This window comes from Zeugodacus cucurbitae, chromosome X (assembly GCF_028554725.1).
Source record: "Zeugodacus cucurbitae isolate PBARC_wt_2022May chromosome X, idZeuCucr1.2, whole genome shotgun sequence".
NCBI lineage: Eukaryota > Metazoa > Arthropoda > Insecta > Diptera > Tephritidae > Zeugodacus > Zeugodacus cucurbitae.
Window position 1 is genome coordinate 24,255,199 of NC_071672.1, and position 20,758 is coordinate 24,275,956.

The window sequence follows — 20,758 nt, forward strand, 5'->3', positions numbered from 1 at the left end:
AAAGCAACACAAGACACGACATGACATGACATGACAAGACAAGACAAGACAAGACAAGACAAAACAACACAACACACGACATGACAAGACAAGACAAAGCAACACAAGACACGACATGACATGACATGACAAGACAAGACAAGACATGATACGACAAAACAACACAAGACAAGACAAAACAACACAACACACGACATGACAAAACAAGACAACATAAAACAAGACAAGACAAGACAAAACAAGACAAGACAAGACAAAACAACACAACACACGACAGGACAGGACAAGACAAGACAAGACATGACACGACAAAACAACACAAGACAAGACAAAACAACACAACACACGACATGACAAGACAAGACAGGACAGGACAAGACAAGACAAGACAAGACAAGACAAGACAAGACAAGACAAGACAAGACAAGACAAGACAAGATAAGACAAAGCAACACAAGACACGACATGACATGACATGACAAGACAAGACAAGACAAAACAACGCAACACACGACAGGACAGGACAAGACAAGACAAGACATGACACGACAAAACAACACAAGACAAGACAAAACAACACAACACACGACATGACAAGACAAAACAACACAACACACGACATAACAAGACAAGACAAGACAAGACAAAACAACACAACACACGTCAGGACAGGACAAGACAAGACAAGACAAGACGAGGCAACACAAGACAAGACAAGACAAGACAAAGCAACACAAGACACGACATGACATGACATGACAAGACAAGACAAAACAACACAACACACGACAGGACAGGACAAGACAAGACAAGACAAGACAAGACATGATACGACAAAACAACACAAGACAAGACAAAACAACACAACACACGACATGACATTACATGACAAAACAAGACAACATAAAACAAGACAAGACAAGACAAAACAAGACAAGACACGACAAGACAAAACAACACAACACACGACAGGACAGGACAAGACAAGACAAGACATGACACGACAAAACAACACAAGACAAGACAAAACAACACAACACACGACATGACAAGACAAGACAAGAAAAGGCAAGACAATATAAGACATGGCAATACACAACAAGACAAGACAAAACAACACAACACACGACATGACAAGACAAGACAAGACAAGACAAAGCAACACAAGACACGACATGACATGACATGACAAGACAAGACAAAACAATACAACACACGAAAGGACAGGACAAGACAAGACAAGACGAGACAAGACATGACACGACAAAACAACACAAGACAAGACAAAACAACACAACACACGACATGACATTACATGAGAAAACAAGACAATACAAGACAAAACAAGACAAGACATGACAAGACAAGACAAGACAAGACAAGACAAGACAAAACAACACAACACACGACATGACATGACATGACAAGACAAGACAATATAAGACATGACAATACACAACAAGACAAGACAAAACAACACAACACACGACATGACAAGACAAGACAAAGCAACACAAGACACGACATGACACGACATGACAAGACAAGACAAGACAAGACAAAACAACACAACACACGTCAGGACAGGACAAGACAAGACAAGACAAGACGAGGCAACACAAGACAAGACAAGACAAGACAAGACAAGACAAGACAAGACATGACAAGACAAGACAAAGCAACACAAGACACGACATGACATGACATGACAAGACAAGACAAAACAACACAAGACACGACAGGACAGGACAAGACAAGACAAGACAAGACAAGACAAGACAAGACATGACACGACAAAACAACACAAGACAAGACAAAACAACACAACACACGACATGACAAGACAAGACAAGACAAAACAACACAACACACGTCAGGACAGGACAAGACAAGACAAGACAAGACGAGGCAACACAAGACAAGACAAGACAAGACAAGACAAAGCAGCACAAGACACGACATGACATGACATGACAAGACAAGACAAAACAACACAACACACGAAAGGACAGGACAAGACAAGACAAGACGAGACAAGACATGACACGACAAAACAACACAAGACAAAACAAAACAACACAACACACGACATGACATTACATGACAAAACAAGACAACATAAAACAAGACAAAGCAGCACAAGACACGACATGACATGACATGACAAGACAAGACAAAACAACACAACACACGAAAGGACAGGACAAGACAAGACAAGACAAGACAATACAAGACATGACATGTCAACACAAGACAGGACAGGACAAGCCAAGACAAGACAAGACAAGACAAGGCAAGACAAGACAAGACAAGACAAGACCAGACAAGACAAGACAAGACAAGACAAGACAAGACCAGACAAGACAAGACAAGACAAGACAAGACAAGGCAAGACAAGACAATATAAGACATGACAATACACAACAAGACAAGACAAAACAACACAACACACGACATGACAAGACAAGACAAAGCAACACAAGACACGACATGACACGACATGACAAGACAAGACAAGACAAGACAAAACAACACAACGCACGTCAGGACAAGACAAGACAAGACAAGACAAGACAAGACAAGACAAGACAAGACAAGACAAGACAAGACAAGACAAGACAAGACAAGACAAGACATGACAAGACAAGATAAGACAAGACAAAGCAACACAAGACACTACATGACATAACATGACAAGACAAAACAACACAACACACGACATGACATGACATGACATGACAAGACAAGACAAAACAACACAGCACACGACATGACATGACATGACAAGACAAGACAAGACAAGACAATATAAGACATGACAATACACAACAAGACAAGACAAAACAACACAACACACGACATGACAAGACAAGACAAAGCAACACAAGACACGACATGACATGACATGACAAGACAAGACAAACCAACACAACACACGACAGGACAGGACAAGACAAGACAAGACATGACACGACAAAACAACACAAGACAAGACAAGACATGACAATACACAACAAGACAAGACAAAACAACACAACACACGACATGACAAGACAAGACAAAGCAACACAAGACACGACATGACATGACATGACAAGACAAGACAAACCAACACAACACACGACAGGACAGGACCAGACAAGACAAGACATGACAAGACAAGACAAGACAATATAAGACATGACAATACACAACAAGACAAGACAAAACAACACAACACACGACATGACAAGGCAAGACAAAGCAACACAAGACACGACATGACAAGACAAGACAAGACAAGACAAGACAAAACAACACAGCACACGACATGACATGACATGACAAGACAAGACAAGACAAGACAAGACAATATAAGACATGACAATACACAACAAGACAAGACAAAACAATACAACACACGACATGACAAGACAAGACAAGGCAACACAAGACACGACATGACATGACATGACAAGACAAGACAAACCAACACAACACACGACAGTACAGGACAAGACAAGACAAGACATGACACGACAAAGCAACACAAGACAAGACAAAACAACACAACACACGACAGGACATTACATGAGAAAACAAGACAAGACAAGACAAGACAAAACAAGACAAGACAAGACAAGACAAGACAAGACAAGACAAGACATGACAAGACAAGACAAGACAAGACAAGACAAGACAAGACAAGACAAGACAAGACGAGGCAACACAAGACAAGACAAGACAAGACAAGACAAGACAAAGCAACACAAGACACGACATGACATGACATGACAAGACAAGACAAACCAACACAACACACGACAGGACAGGACAAGACAAGACAAGACATGACACGACAAAACAACACAAGACATGACACGACAAAACAACACAAGACAAGACAAGACATGACAATACACAACAAGACAAGACAAAACAACACAACACACGACATGACAAGACAAGACAAAGCAACACAAGACACGACATGACATGACATGACAAGACAAGACAAACCAACACAACACACGACAGGACAGGACCAGACAAGACAAGACATGACAAGACAAGACAAGACAATATAAGACATGACAATACACAACAAGACAAGACAAAACAACACAACACACGACATGACAAGACAAGACAAAGCAACACAAGACACGACATGACAAGACAAGACAAGACAAGACAAGACAAGACAAAACAACACAGCACACGACATGACATGACATGACAAGACAAGACAAGACAAGACAAGACAATATAAGACATGACAATACACAACAAGACAAGACAAAACAACACAACACACGACATGACAAGACAAGACAAAGCAACACAAGACAAGACAAGACAAGACAAGACAAGACAAGACAAGACGAGGCAACACAAGACAAGACAAGACAAGACAAGACATGACACGACAAGACAAGACAAGACAAGACAAAACAACACAACACACGACATGACATGACATGACAAGACAAGACAATACTAGACAATATAAGACATGACAATACACAACAAGACAAGACAAAACAACACAACACACGACATGACAAGACAAGACAAGACAAGACAAAGCAACACAAGACACGACATGACATGACATGACAAGACAAGACAAAACAACACAACACACGACAGTACAGGACAAGACAAGACAAGACATGACACGACAAAGCAACACAAGACAAGACAAAACAACACAACACACGACAGGACATTACATGAGAAAACAAGACAATACAAGACAAGACAAAACAAGACAAGACAAGACAAGACAAGACAAGACAAGACAAGACAAGACATGACAAGACAAGACAAGACAAAACAACACACGGCAGGACAGGACAAGACAAGACAAGACATGACACGACAAGACAAGACAAGACAAAACAACACAACACACGACATGACATGACATGACAAGACAAGACAAGACAAGACAAGACAATATAAGACATGACATGACATTACATGACAAAAAAATACAACATAAAACAAGACAAGACAAGACAAAACAAGACAAGACAAGACAAAACAAGACAAGACAAGACAAAACAACACACGGCAGGACAGGACAAGACAAGACAAGACAAGACAAGACATGACAATACACAACAAGACAAGACAAAACAACACAACACACGACATGACAAGACAAGACAAGACAAGACAAAACAACACAACACACGACATGACATGACATGACAAGACAAGACAAGACAAGACAATATAAGACATGACAATACACAACAAGACAAGACAAAACAACACAACACACGACATGACAAGACAAGACAAAGCAACACAAGACACGACATGACATGACATGACAAGACAAGACAAAACAACACAACACACGACAGTACAGGACAAGACAAGTCAAGACATGACACGACAAAGCAACACAAGACAAGACAAAACAACACAACACACGACAGGACATTACATGAGAAAACAAGACAATACAAGACAAGACAAGACAAGACAAAACAACACAGCACACGACATGACATGACATGACAAGACAAGACAAGACAAGACAAGACAATATAAGACATGACAATACACAACAAGACAAGACAAAACAACACAACACACGACATGACAAGACAAGACAAAGCAACACAAGACACGACATGACATGACATGACAAGACAAGACAAACCAACACAACACACGACAGGACAGGACAAGACAAGACAAGACATGACACGACAAAACAACACAAGACAAGACAAGACATGACAATACACAACAAGACAAGACAAAACAACACAACACACGACATGACAAGACAAGACAAAGCAACACAAGACACGACATGACATGACATGACAAGACAAGACAAACCAACACAACACACGACAGGACAGGACCCGACAAGACAAGACATGACAAGACAAGACAAGACAATATAAGACATGACAATACACAACAAGACAAGACAAAACAACACAACACACGACATGACAAGACAAGACAAAGCAACACAAGACACGACATGACAAGACAAGACAAGACAAGACAAGACAAGACAAAACAACACAGCACACGACATGACATGACATGACAAGACAAGACAAGACAAGACAAGACAATATAAGACATGACAATACACAACAAGACAAGACAAAACAACACAACACACGACATGACATTACATGAGAAAACAAGACAATACAAGACAAGACAAAACAAGACAAGACAAGACATGACAAGACAAGACAAGACAGGACAGGACAGGACAAGACAAGATGAGACAAGACAAGACAAGACAAGACAAGATAAGACATGACCAGACAAAATAAGACAAGACAAGACAAGACAACACACGGCAGGACAGGACAAGACAAGAGAAGACAAAACAACACAACACACAACAGTACAGGACAAGACAAGACAAGACAAGACATGACACGACAAAACAACACAAGACAAGACAAAACAACACAACACACGACATGACATGACATGACAAAACAAGACAACATAAAACAAGACAAGACATGACAAGACAAGAAAAGACAGGACAGGACAGGACAAGACAAGATGAGACAAGACAAGACAAGACAAGACAAGACAAGACAAGACATGACAAGACAAGACAAGACAGGACAGGACAAGACAAGACAAGACAAGACATGACAAGACAAGACAAGACAAGACAGGACAGGACATCCAAGACAAGACATGACAAGACAAAACAAGACAAGACAAGACAAGACAAGACAAGACAGGACAAGACAAAACAAGACAAGACAAGACAAAACAACACAACACACGACATGACATTACATGAGAAAACAAGACAATACAAGACAAGACAAAACAAGACAAGACAAGATATGACAAGACAAGACAAGACAGGACAGGACAGGACAAGACAAGATGAGACAAGACAAGACAAGACAAGACAAGACAAGATAAGACATGACCAGACAAAATAAGACAAGACAAGACAAGACAACACACGGCAGGACAGGACAAGACAAGAGAAGACAAAACAACACAACACACAACAGTACAGGACAAGACAAGACAAGACAAGACATGACACGACAAAACAACACAAGACAAGACAAAACAACACAACACACGACATCACATTACATGAGAAAACAAGACAATACAAGACAAGACAAAACAAGACAAGACAAGACATGACAAGACAAGACAAGACAGGACAGGACAGGACAAGAGAAGATGAGACAAGACAAGACAAGACAAGACAAGACATGACAAGACAAAACAAGACAAGACAAAACAACACAACACACGACATGACATGACATGACAAGACAAGACATGACAAGACAAAACAACACAACACACGACATGACAAGACAAGACAAGACAAAGCAACACAAGACACGACATGACATGACATGACAAGACAAAACAAGACAAGACAAAACAACACAACACACGACAGGACAGGACAAGACAAGACATGACACGACAAAACAAAACAAGACAAGACAATACAAAACAACACACGACAGGACAGGACAAGACAAGACAAGACAAGACAAGATAAGACATGACAAGACAAAGCAAGACAAGACAAGACAAGACAAGACAAGATAAGACAAAGCAACACAAGACACGACATGACATGACATGACAAGACAAGACAAGACAAAACAACACAACACACGACAGGACAGGACAAGACAAGACAAGACATGACACGACAAAACAACACAAGACAAGACAAAACAACACAACACACGACATGACAAGACAAAACAACACAACACACGACATGACAAGACAAGACAAGACAAGACAAGACAAGACAAAACAACACAACACACGTCAGGACAGGACAAGACAAGACAAGACAAGACGAGGCAACACAAGACAAGACAAGACAAAACAAAGCAACACAAGACACGACATGACATGACATGACAAGACAAGACAAAACAACACAACACACGACAGGACAGGACAAGACAAGACAAGACAAGACAAGACATGATACGACAAAACAACACAAGACAAGACAAAACAACACAACACACGACATGACATTACATGACAAAACAAGACAACATAAAACAAGACAAGACAAAACAAGACAAGACAAGACAAGACAAAACAACACAACACACGACAGGACAGGACAAGACAAGACAAGACATGACACGACAAAACAACACAAGACAAGACAAAACAACACAACACACGACATGACAAGACAAGACAAGACAAGAAAAGGCAAGACAATATAAGACATGGCAATACACAACCAGACAAGACAAAACAACACAACACACGACATGACAAGACAAGACAAGACAAAGCAACACAAGACACGACATGACATGACATGACAAGACAAGACAAAACAACACAACACACGAAAGGACAGGACAAGACAAGACAAGACGAGACAAGACAAAACAACACAACACACGACATGACATTACATGAGAAAACAAGACAATACAAGACAAAACAAGACAAGACATGACAAGACAAGACAAGACAAGACAAGACAAGACAAGACAAGACAAGACAAGACAAGACAAGACAAGACAAGACAAGACAAGACAAGACAAGACAAGACAAGACAAGACCAGACAAGACAAGACAAGACAAGATAAGGCAAGACAACACAAGACAAGACAAGACAAGACAAGACAAAACAACACAACACACGACATGACATGACATGACAAGACAAGACAATATAAGACATGACAATACACAACAAGACAAGACAAAACAACACAACACACGACATGACAAGACAAGACAAGACAAAGCAACACAAGACACGACATGACACGACATGACAAGACAAGACAAGACAAGACAAAACAACACAACACACGTCAGGACAGGACAAGACAAGACAAGACAAGACGAGGCAACACAAGACAAGACAAGACAAGACAAGACAAGACATGACAAGACAAGATAAGACAAGACAAAGTAACACAAGACACGACATGACATGACATGACAAGACAAGACAAAACAACACAACACACGACAGGACAGGACAAGACAAGACAAGACAAGACAAGACAAGACATGACACGACAAAACAACACAAGACAAGACAAAACAACACAACACACGACATGACAAGACAAGACAAGACAAAACAACACAACACACGTCAGGACAGGACAAGACAAGACAAGACAAGACGAGGCAACACAAGACAAGACAAGACAAGACAAAGCAGCACAAGACACGACATGACATGACATGACAAGACAAGACAAAACAACACAACACACGAAAGGACAGGACAAGACAAGACAAGACAAGACAAGACAATACAAGATATGACATGTCAATACACAACAAGACAAGACAAAACAACACAACACACGACATGACAAGACAAGACAAAGCAACACAAGACAAGACAAGACAAGACAAGACAAGACAAGACATGACAAGACAAGACAAGACAAGACAAGACAAAACAACACAACACACGACATGACATGACATGACAAGACAAGACAATACTAGACAATATAAGACATGACAATACACAACAAGACAAGACAAAACAACACAACACACGAAAGGACAGGACAAGACAAGACAAGACAAGACAATACAAGATATGACATGTCAATACACAACAAGACAAGACAAAACAACACAACACACGACATGACAAGACAAGACAAAGCAACACAAGACAAGACAAGACAAGACAAGACAAGACAAGACAAGACAAGACATGACAAGACAAGACAAGACAAGACAAGACAAAGCAACACAAGACAAGACAAGACAAGACAAGACAAGACAAGACATGACAAGACAAGACAAGACAACACAACACACGACATGACAAGACAAGACAAAGCAACACAAGACACGACATGACAAGACAAGACAAGACAAGACAAAACAACACAGCACACGACATGACATGACATGACAAGACAAGACAAGACAAGACAAGACAATATAAGACATGACAATACACAACAAGACAAGACAAAACAACACAACACACGACATGACAAGACAAGACAAAGCAACACAAGACAAGACAAGACAAGACGAGGCAACACAAGACAAGACAAGACAAGACAAGACAAGACAAGACAAAACAACACAACACACGGCAGGACAGGACAAGACAAGACAAGACAAGACAAGACATGACACGACAAAACAACACAAGACAAGACAAAACAACACAACACACGACATGACATTACATGACAAAAAAAGACAACATAAAACAAGACAAGACAAGACAAAACAAGACAAGACAAGACAAAACAACACACGGCAGGACAGGACAAGACAAGACAAGACAAGACATGACACGACAAGACAAGACAAGACAAGACAAAACAACACAACACACGACATGACATGACATGACAAGACAAGACAATACTAGACAATATAAGACATGACAATACACAACAAGACAAGACAAAACAACACAACACACGACATGACAAGACAAGACAAGACAAGACAAAGCAACACAAGACACGACATGACATGACATGACAAGACAAGACAAAACAACACAACACACGACAGTACAGGACAAGACAAGACAAGACATGACACGACAAAGCAACACAAGACAAGACAAAACAACACAACACACAACAGGACATTACATGAGAAAACAAGACAATACAAGACAAGACAAAACAAGACAAGACAAGACAAGACAAGACAAGACATGACAAGACAAGACAAGACAAGACAAGACAAGACAAGACAAGACAAGACAAAACAACACACGGCAGGACAGGACAAGACAAGACAAGACAAGACATGACACGACAAGACAAGACAAAACAACACAACACACGACATGACATGACATGACAAGACAAGACAAGACAAGACAAGACAATATAAGACATGACATGACAATACATGACAAAAAAAGACAACATAAAACAAGACAAGACAAGACAAAACAAGACAAGACAAGACAAAACAACACACGGCAGGACAGGACAAGACAGTACAAGACAAGACAAGACATGACAATACACAACAAGACAAGACAAAACAACACAACACACGACATGACAATACACAACAAGACAAGACAAAACAACACAACACACGACATGACAAGACAAGACAAGACAAGACAAAACAACACAACACACGACATGACATGACATGACAAGACAAGACAAGACAATATAAGACATGACAATACACAACAAGACAAGACAAAACAACACAACACACGACATGACAAGACAAGACAAAGCAACACAAGACACGACATGACATGACATGACAAGACAAGACAAAACAACACAACACACGACAGTACAGGACAAGACAAGTCAAGACATGACACGACAAAGCAACACAAGACAAGACAAAACAACACAACACACGACAGGACATTACATGAGAAAACAAGACAATACAAGACAAGACAAAACAAGACAAGACAAGACAAGACAAGACAAGACAAGACATGACAAGACAAGACAAGACAAGACAAGACAAGACAATATAAGACATGACAATACACAACAACACAACACACGACATGACAAGACAAGACAAAGCAACACAAGACACGACATGACATGACATGACAAGACAAGACAAACCAACACAACACACCACAGGACAGGACAAGACAAGACATGACAATACACAACAAGACAAGACAAAACAACACAACACACGACATGACAAGACAAGACAAAGCAACACAAGACACGACATGACATGACATGACAAGACAAGACAAACCAACACAACACACGACAGGACAGGACCAGACAAGACAAGACATGACAAGACAAGACAAGACAATATAAGACATGACAATACACAACAAGACAAGACAAAACAACACAACACACGACATGACAAGACAAGACAAAGCAACACAAGACACGACATGACAAGACAAGACAAGACAAGACAAGACAAGACAAAACAACACAGCACACGACATGACATGACATGACAAGACAAGACAAGACAAGACAAGACAATATAAGACATGACAATACACAACAAGACAAGACAAAACAACACAACACACGACATGACATTACATGAGAAAACAAGACAATACAAGACAAGACAAAACAAGACAAGACAAGACATGACAAGACAAGACAAGACAGGACAGGACAGGACAAGACAAGATGAGACAAGACAAGACAAGACAAGACAAGATAAGACATGACCAGACAAAATAAGACAAGACAAGACAAGACAACACACGGCAGGACAGGACAAGACAAGAGAAGACAAAACAACACAACACACAACAGTACAGGACAAGACAAGACAAGACAAGACATGACACGACAAAACAACACAAGACAAGACAAAACAACACAAAACACGACATGACATGACATGACAAAACAAGACAACATAAAACAAGACAAGACATGACAAGACAAGAAAAGACAGGACAGGACAGGACAAGACAAGATGAGACAAGACAAGACAAGACAAGACAAGACAAGACAAGACATGACAAGACAAGACAAGACAGGACAGGACAAGACAAGACAAGACAAGACATGACAAGACAAGACAAGACAAGACAAGACAGGACAGGACATCCAAGACAAGACATGACAAGACAAAACAAGACAAGACAAGACAAGACAAGACAAGACAGGACAAGACAAAACAAGACAAGACACGACATGACATGACATGACAAGACAAGACAAAACAAGACAAGACAAGACAAGACAAGACAAGACAAAGCAACACAAGACACGACATGACATGACATGACAAGACAAGACAAAACAACACAACACACGGCAGGACAGGACAAGACAAGACAAGACAAGACAAGACATGACAATACACAACAAGACAAGACAAAACAACACAACACACGACATGACAATACACAACAAGACAAGACAAAACAACACAACACACGACATGACAAGACAAGACAAGACAAGACAAAACAACACAACACACGACATGACATGACATGACAAGACAAGACAAGACAAGACAAGACAATATAAGACATGACAATACACAACAAGACAAGACAAAACAACACAACACACGACATGACAAGACAAGACAAAGCAACACAAGACACGACATGACATGACATGACAAGACAAGACAAAACAACACAACACACGACAGTACAGGACAAGACAAGTCAAGACATGACACGACAAAGCAACACAAGACAAGACAAAACAACACAACACACGACAGGACATTACATGAGAAAACAAGACAATACAAGACAAGACAAAACAAGACAAGACAAGACAAGACAAGACAAGACAAGACATGACAAGACAAGACAAGACAAGACAAGACAAGACAATATAAGACATGACAATACACAACAACACAACACACGACATGACAAGACAAGACAAAGCAACACAAGACACGACATGACATGACATGACAAGACAAGACAAACCAACACAACACACCACAGGACAGGACAAGACAAGACATGACAATACACAACAAGACAAGACAAAACAACACAACACACGACATGACAAGACAAGACAAAGCAACACAAGACACGACATGACATGACATGACAAGACAAGACAAACCAACACAACACACGACAGGACAGGACCAGACAAGACAAGACATGACAAGACAAGACAAGACAATATAAGACATGACAATACACAACAAGACAAGACAAAACAACACAACACACGACATGACAAGACAAGACAAAGCAACACAAGACACGACATGACAAGACAAGACAAGACAAGACAAGACAAGACAAAACAACACAGCACACGACATGACATGACATGACAAGACAAGACAAGACAAGACAATATAAGACATGACAATACACAACAAGACAAGACAAAACAACACAACACACGACATGACATTACATGAGAAAACAAGACAATACAAGACAAGACAAAACAAGACAAGACAAGACATGACAAGACAAGACAAGACAGGACAGGACAGGACAAGACAAGATGAGACAAGACAAGACAAGACAAGACAAGATAAGACATGACCAGACAAAATAAGACAAGACAAGACAAGACAACACACGGCAGGACAGGACAAGACAAGAGAAGACAAAACAACACAACACACAACAGTACAGGACAAGACAAGACAAGACAAGACATGACACGACAAAACAACACAAGACAAGACAAAACAACACAAAACACGACATGACATGACATGACAAAACAAGACAACATAAAACAAGACAAGACATGACAAGACAAGAAAAGACAGGACAGGACAGGACAAGACAAGATGAGACAAGACAAGACAAGACAAGACAAGACAAGACAAGACATGACAAGACAAGACAAGACAGGACAGGACAAGACAAGACAAGACAAGACATGACAAGACAAGACAAGACAAGACAAGACAGGACAGGACATCCAAGACAAGACATGACAAGACAAAACAAGACAAGACAAGACAAGACAAGACAAGACAGGACAAGACAAAACAAGACAAGACAAAACAACACAACACACGACATGACATTACATGAGAAAACAAGACAATACAAGACAAGACAAAACAAGACAAGACAAGACAAGACAAGACAAGACAAAGCAACACAAGACACGACATGACATGACATGACAAGACAAGACAAAACAACACAACACACGGCAGGACAGGACAAGACAAGACAAGACAAGACAAGACATGACACGACAAAACAACACAAGACAAGACAAAACAACACAACACACGACATGACATTACATGACAAAAAAAGACAACATAAAACAAGACAAGACAAGACAAAACAAGACAAGACAAGACAAAACAACACACGGCAGGACAGGACAAGACAAGACAAGACAAGACAAGACATGACACGACAAGACAAGACAAGACAAGACAAAACAACACAACACACGACATGACATGACATGACAAGACAAGACAATACTAGACAATATAAGACATGACAATACACAACAAGACAAGACAAAACAACACAACACACGACATGACAAGACAAGACAAGACAAGACAAAGCAACACAAGACACGACATGACATGACATGACAAGACAAGACAAAACAACACAACACACGACAGTACAGGACAAGACAAGACAAGACATGACACGACAAAGCAACACAAGACAAGACAAAACAACACAACACACGACAGGACATTACATGAGAAAACAAGACAATACAAGACAAGACAAAACAAGACAAGACAAGACAAGACAAGACAAGACATGACAAGACAAGACAAGACAAGACAAGACAAGACAAGACAAGACAAAACAACACACGGCAGGACAGGACAAGACAAGACAAGACAAGACAAGACATGACACGACAAGACAAGACAAGACAAGACAAAACAACACAACACACGACATGACATGACATGACAAGACAAGACAAGACAAGGCAAGACAATATAAGACATGACATGACATTACATGACAAAAAAAGACAACATAAAACAAGACAAGACAAGACAAAACAAGACAAGACAAGACAAAACAACACACGGCAGGACAGGACAAGACAAGACAAGACAAGACAAGACATGACAATACACAACAAGACAAGACAAAACAACACAACACACGACATGACAATACACAACAAGACAAGACAAAACAACACAACACACGACATCACAAGACAAGACAAGACAAGACAAAACAACACAACACACGACATGACATGACATGACAAGACAAGACAAGACAAGACAAGACAATATAAGACATGACAATACACAACAAGACAAGACAAAACAACACAACACACGACATGACAAGACAAGACAAAGCAACACAAGACACGACATGACATGACATGACAAGACAAGACAAAACAACACAACACACGACAGTACAGGACAAGACAAGTCAAGACATGATACGACAAAGCAACACAAGACAAGACAAAACAACACAACACACGACAGGACATTACATGAGAAAACAAGACAATACAAGACAAGACAAAACAAGACAAGACAAGACAAGACAAGACAAGACAAGACATGACAAGACAAGACAAGACAAGACAAGACAAGACAAAACAACACAGCACACGACATGACATGACATGACAAGACAAGACAAGACAAGACAAGACAAGACAAGACAAGACAAGACAATATAAGACATGACAATACACAACAACACAACACACGACATGACAAGACAAGACAAAGCAACACAAGACACGACATGACATGACATGACAAGACAAGACAAACCAACACAACACACCACAGGACAGGACAAGACAAGACATGACAATACACAACAAGACAAGACAAAACAACACAACACACGACATGACAAGACAAGACAAAGCAACACAAGACACGACATGACATGACATGACAAGACAAGACAAACCAACACAACACACGACAGGACAGGACCAGACAAGACAAGACATGACAAGACAAGACAAGACAATATAAGACATGACAATACACAACAAGACAAGACAAAACAACACAACACACGACATGACAAGACAAGACAAAGCAACACAAGACACGACATGACAAGACAAGACAAGACAAGACAAGACAAGACAAAACAACACAGCACACGACATGACATGACATGACAAGACAAGACAAGACAAGACAATATAAGACATGACAATACACAACAAGACAAGACAAAACAACACAACACACGACATGACATTACATGAGAAAACAAGACAATACAAGACAAGACAAAACAAGACAAGACAAGACATGACAAGACAAGACAAGACAGGACAGGACAGGACAAGACAAGATGAGACAAGACAAGACAAGACAAGACAAGATAAGACATGACCAGACAAAATAAGACAAGACAAGACAACACACGGCAGGACAGGACAAGACAAGAGAAGACAAAACAACACAACACACAACAGTACAGGACAAGACAAGACAAGACAAGACATGACACGACAAAACAACACAAGACAAGACAAAACAACACAAAACACGACATGACATGACATGACAAAACAAGACAACATAAAACAAGACAAGACATGACAAGACAAGAAAAGACAGGACAGGACAGGACAAGACAAGATGAGACAAGACAAGACAAGACAAGACAAGACAAGACAAGACATGACAAGACAAGACAAGACAGGACAGGACAAGACAAGACAAGACAAGACATGACAAGACAAGACAAGACAAGACAAGACAGGACAGGACATCCAAGACAAGACATGACAAGACAAAACAAGACAAGACAAGACAAGACAAGACAAGACAGGACAAGACAAAACAAGACAAGACAAAACAACACAACACACGACATGACAAGACAAGACAAGACAAGACAAGACAAGACAAAACAACACAGCACACGACATGACATGACATGACAAGACAAGACAAGACAAGACAAGACAATATAAGACATGACAATACACAACAAGACAAGACAAAACAACACAACACACGACATGACAAGACAAGACAAAGCAACACAAGACAAGACAAGACAAGACGAGGCAACACAAGACAAGACAAGACAAGACAAGACAAAGCAACACAAGACACGACATGACATGACATGACAAGACAAGACAAAACAACACAACACACGGCAGGACAGGACAAGACAAGACAAGACAAGACAAGACATGACACGACAAAACAACACAAGACAAGACAAAACAACACAACACACGACATGACATTACATGACAAAAAAAGACAACATAAAACAAGACAAGACAAGACAAAACAAGACAAGACAAAACAACACACGGCAGGACAGGACAAGACAAGACAAGACAAGACAAGACATGACACGACAAGACAAGACAAGACAAGACAAAACAACACAACACACGACATGACATGACATGACAAGACAAGACAATACTAGACAATATAAGACATGACAATACACAACAAGACAAGACAAAACAACACAACACACGACATGACAAGACAAGACAAGACAAGACAAAGCAACACAAGACACGACATGACATGACATGACAAGACAAGACAAAACAACACAACACACGACAGTACAGGACAAGACAAGACAAGACATGACACGACAAAGCAACACAAGACAAGACAAAACAACACAACACACAACAGGACATTACATGAGAAAACAAGACAATACAAGACAAGACAAAACAAGACAAGACAAGACAAGACAAGACAAGACATGACAAGACAAGACAAGACAAGACAAGAGAAGACAAGACAAGACAAAACAACACACGGCAGGACAGGACAAGACAAGACAAGACAAGACATGACACGACAAGACAAGACAAAACAACACAACACACGACATGACATGACATGACAAGACAAGACAAGACAAGACAAGACAATATAAGACATGACATGACATTACATGACAAAAAAAGACAACATAAAACAAGACAAGACAAGACAAAACAAGACAAGACAAGACAAAACAACACACGGCAGGACAGGACAAGACAAGACAAGACAAGACAAGACATGACAATACACAACAAGACAAGACAAAACAACACAACACACGACATGACAATACACAACAAGACAAGACAAAACAACACAACACACGACATGACAAGACAAGACAAGACAAGACAAAACAACACAACACACGACATGACATGACATGACAAGACAAGACAAGACAATATAAGACATGACAATACACAACAAGACAAGACAAAACAACACAACACACGACATGACAAGACAAGACAAAGCAACACAAGACACGACATGACATGACATGACAAGACAAGACAAAACAACACAACACACGACAGTACAGGACAAGACAAGTCAAGACATGACACGACAAAGCAACACAAGACAAGACAAAACAACACAACACACGACAGGACATTACATGAGAAAACAAGACAATACAAGACAAGACAAAACAAGACAAGACAAGACAAGACAAGACAAGACAAGACATGACAAGACAAGACAAGACAAGACAAGACAAGACAATATAAGACATGACAATACACAACAACACAACACACGACATGACAAGACAAGACAAAGCAACACAAGACACGACATGACATGACATGACAAGACAAGACAAACCAACACAACACACCACAGGACAGGACAAGACAAGACATGACAATACACAACAAGACAAGACAAAACAACACAACACACGACATGACAAGACAAGACAAAGCAACACAAGACACGACATGACATGACATGACAAGACAAGACAAACCAACACAACACACGACAGGACAGGACCAGACAAGACAAGACATGACAAGACAAGACAAGACAATATAAGACATGACAATACACAACAAGACAAGACAAAACAACACAACACACGACATGACAAGACAAGACAAAGCAACACAAGACACGACATGACAAGACAAGACAAGACAAGACAAGACAAGACAAAACAACACAGCACACGACATGACATGACATGACAAGACAAGACAAGACAAGACAAGACAATATAAGACATGACAATACACAACAAGACAAGACAAAACAACACAACACACGACATGACATTACATGAGAAAACAAGACAATACAAGACAAGACAAAACAAGACAAGACAAGACATGACAAGACAAGACAAGACAGGACAGGACAGGACAAGACAAGATGAGACAAGACAAGACAAGACAAGACAAGATAAGACATGACCAGACAAAATAAGACAAGACAAGACAAGACAACACACGGCAGGACAGGACAAGACAAGAGAAGACAAAACAACACAACACACAACAGTACAGGACAAGACAAGACAAGACAAGACATGACACGACAAAACAACACAAGACAAGACAAAACAACACAAAACACGACATGACATGACATGACAAAACAAGACAACATAAAACAAGACAAGACATGACAAGACAAGAAAAGACAGGACAGGACAGGACAAGACAAGATGAGACAAGACAAGACAAGACAAGACAAGACAAGACAAGACATGACAAGACAAGACAAGACAGGACAGGACACGACAAGACAAGACAAGACATGACAAGACAAGACAAGACAAGACAAGACAGGACAGGACATCCAAGACAAGACATGACAAGACAAAACAAGACAAGACAAGACAAGACAAGACAGGACAAGACAAAACAAGACAAGACAAAACAACACAACACACGACATGACATTACATGAGAAAACAAGACAATACAAGACAAGACAAAACAAGACAAGACAAGACAAGACAAGACAAGACAAAGCAACACAAGACACGACATGACATGACATGACAAGACAAGACAAAACAACACAACACACGGCAGGACAGGACAAGACAAGAAAAGACAAGACAAGACATGACAATACACAACAAGACAAGACAAAACAACACAACACACGACATGACAATACACAACAAGACAAGACAAAACAACACAACACACGACATGACAAGACAAGACAAGACAAGACAAAACAACACAACACACGACATGACATGACATGACAAGACAAGACAAGACAAGACAAGACAATATAAGACATGACAATACACAACAAGACAAGACAAAACAACACAACACACGACATGACAAGACAAGACAAAGCAACACAAGACACGACATGACATGACATGACAAGACAAGACAAAACAACACAACACACGACAGTACAGGACAAGACAAGTCAAGACATGACACGACAAAGCAACACAAGACAAGACAAAACAACACAACACACGACAGGACATTACATGAGAAAACAAGACAATACAAGACAAGACAAAACAAGACAAGACAAG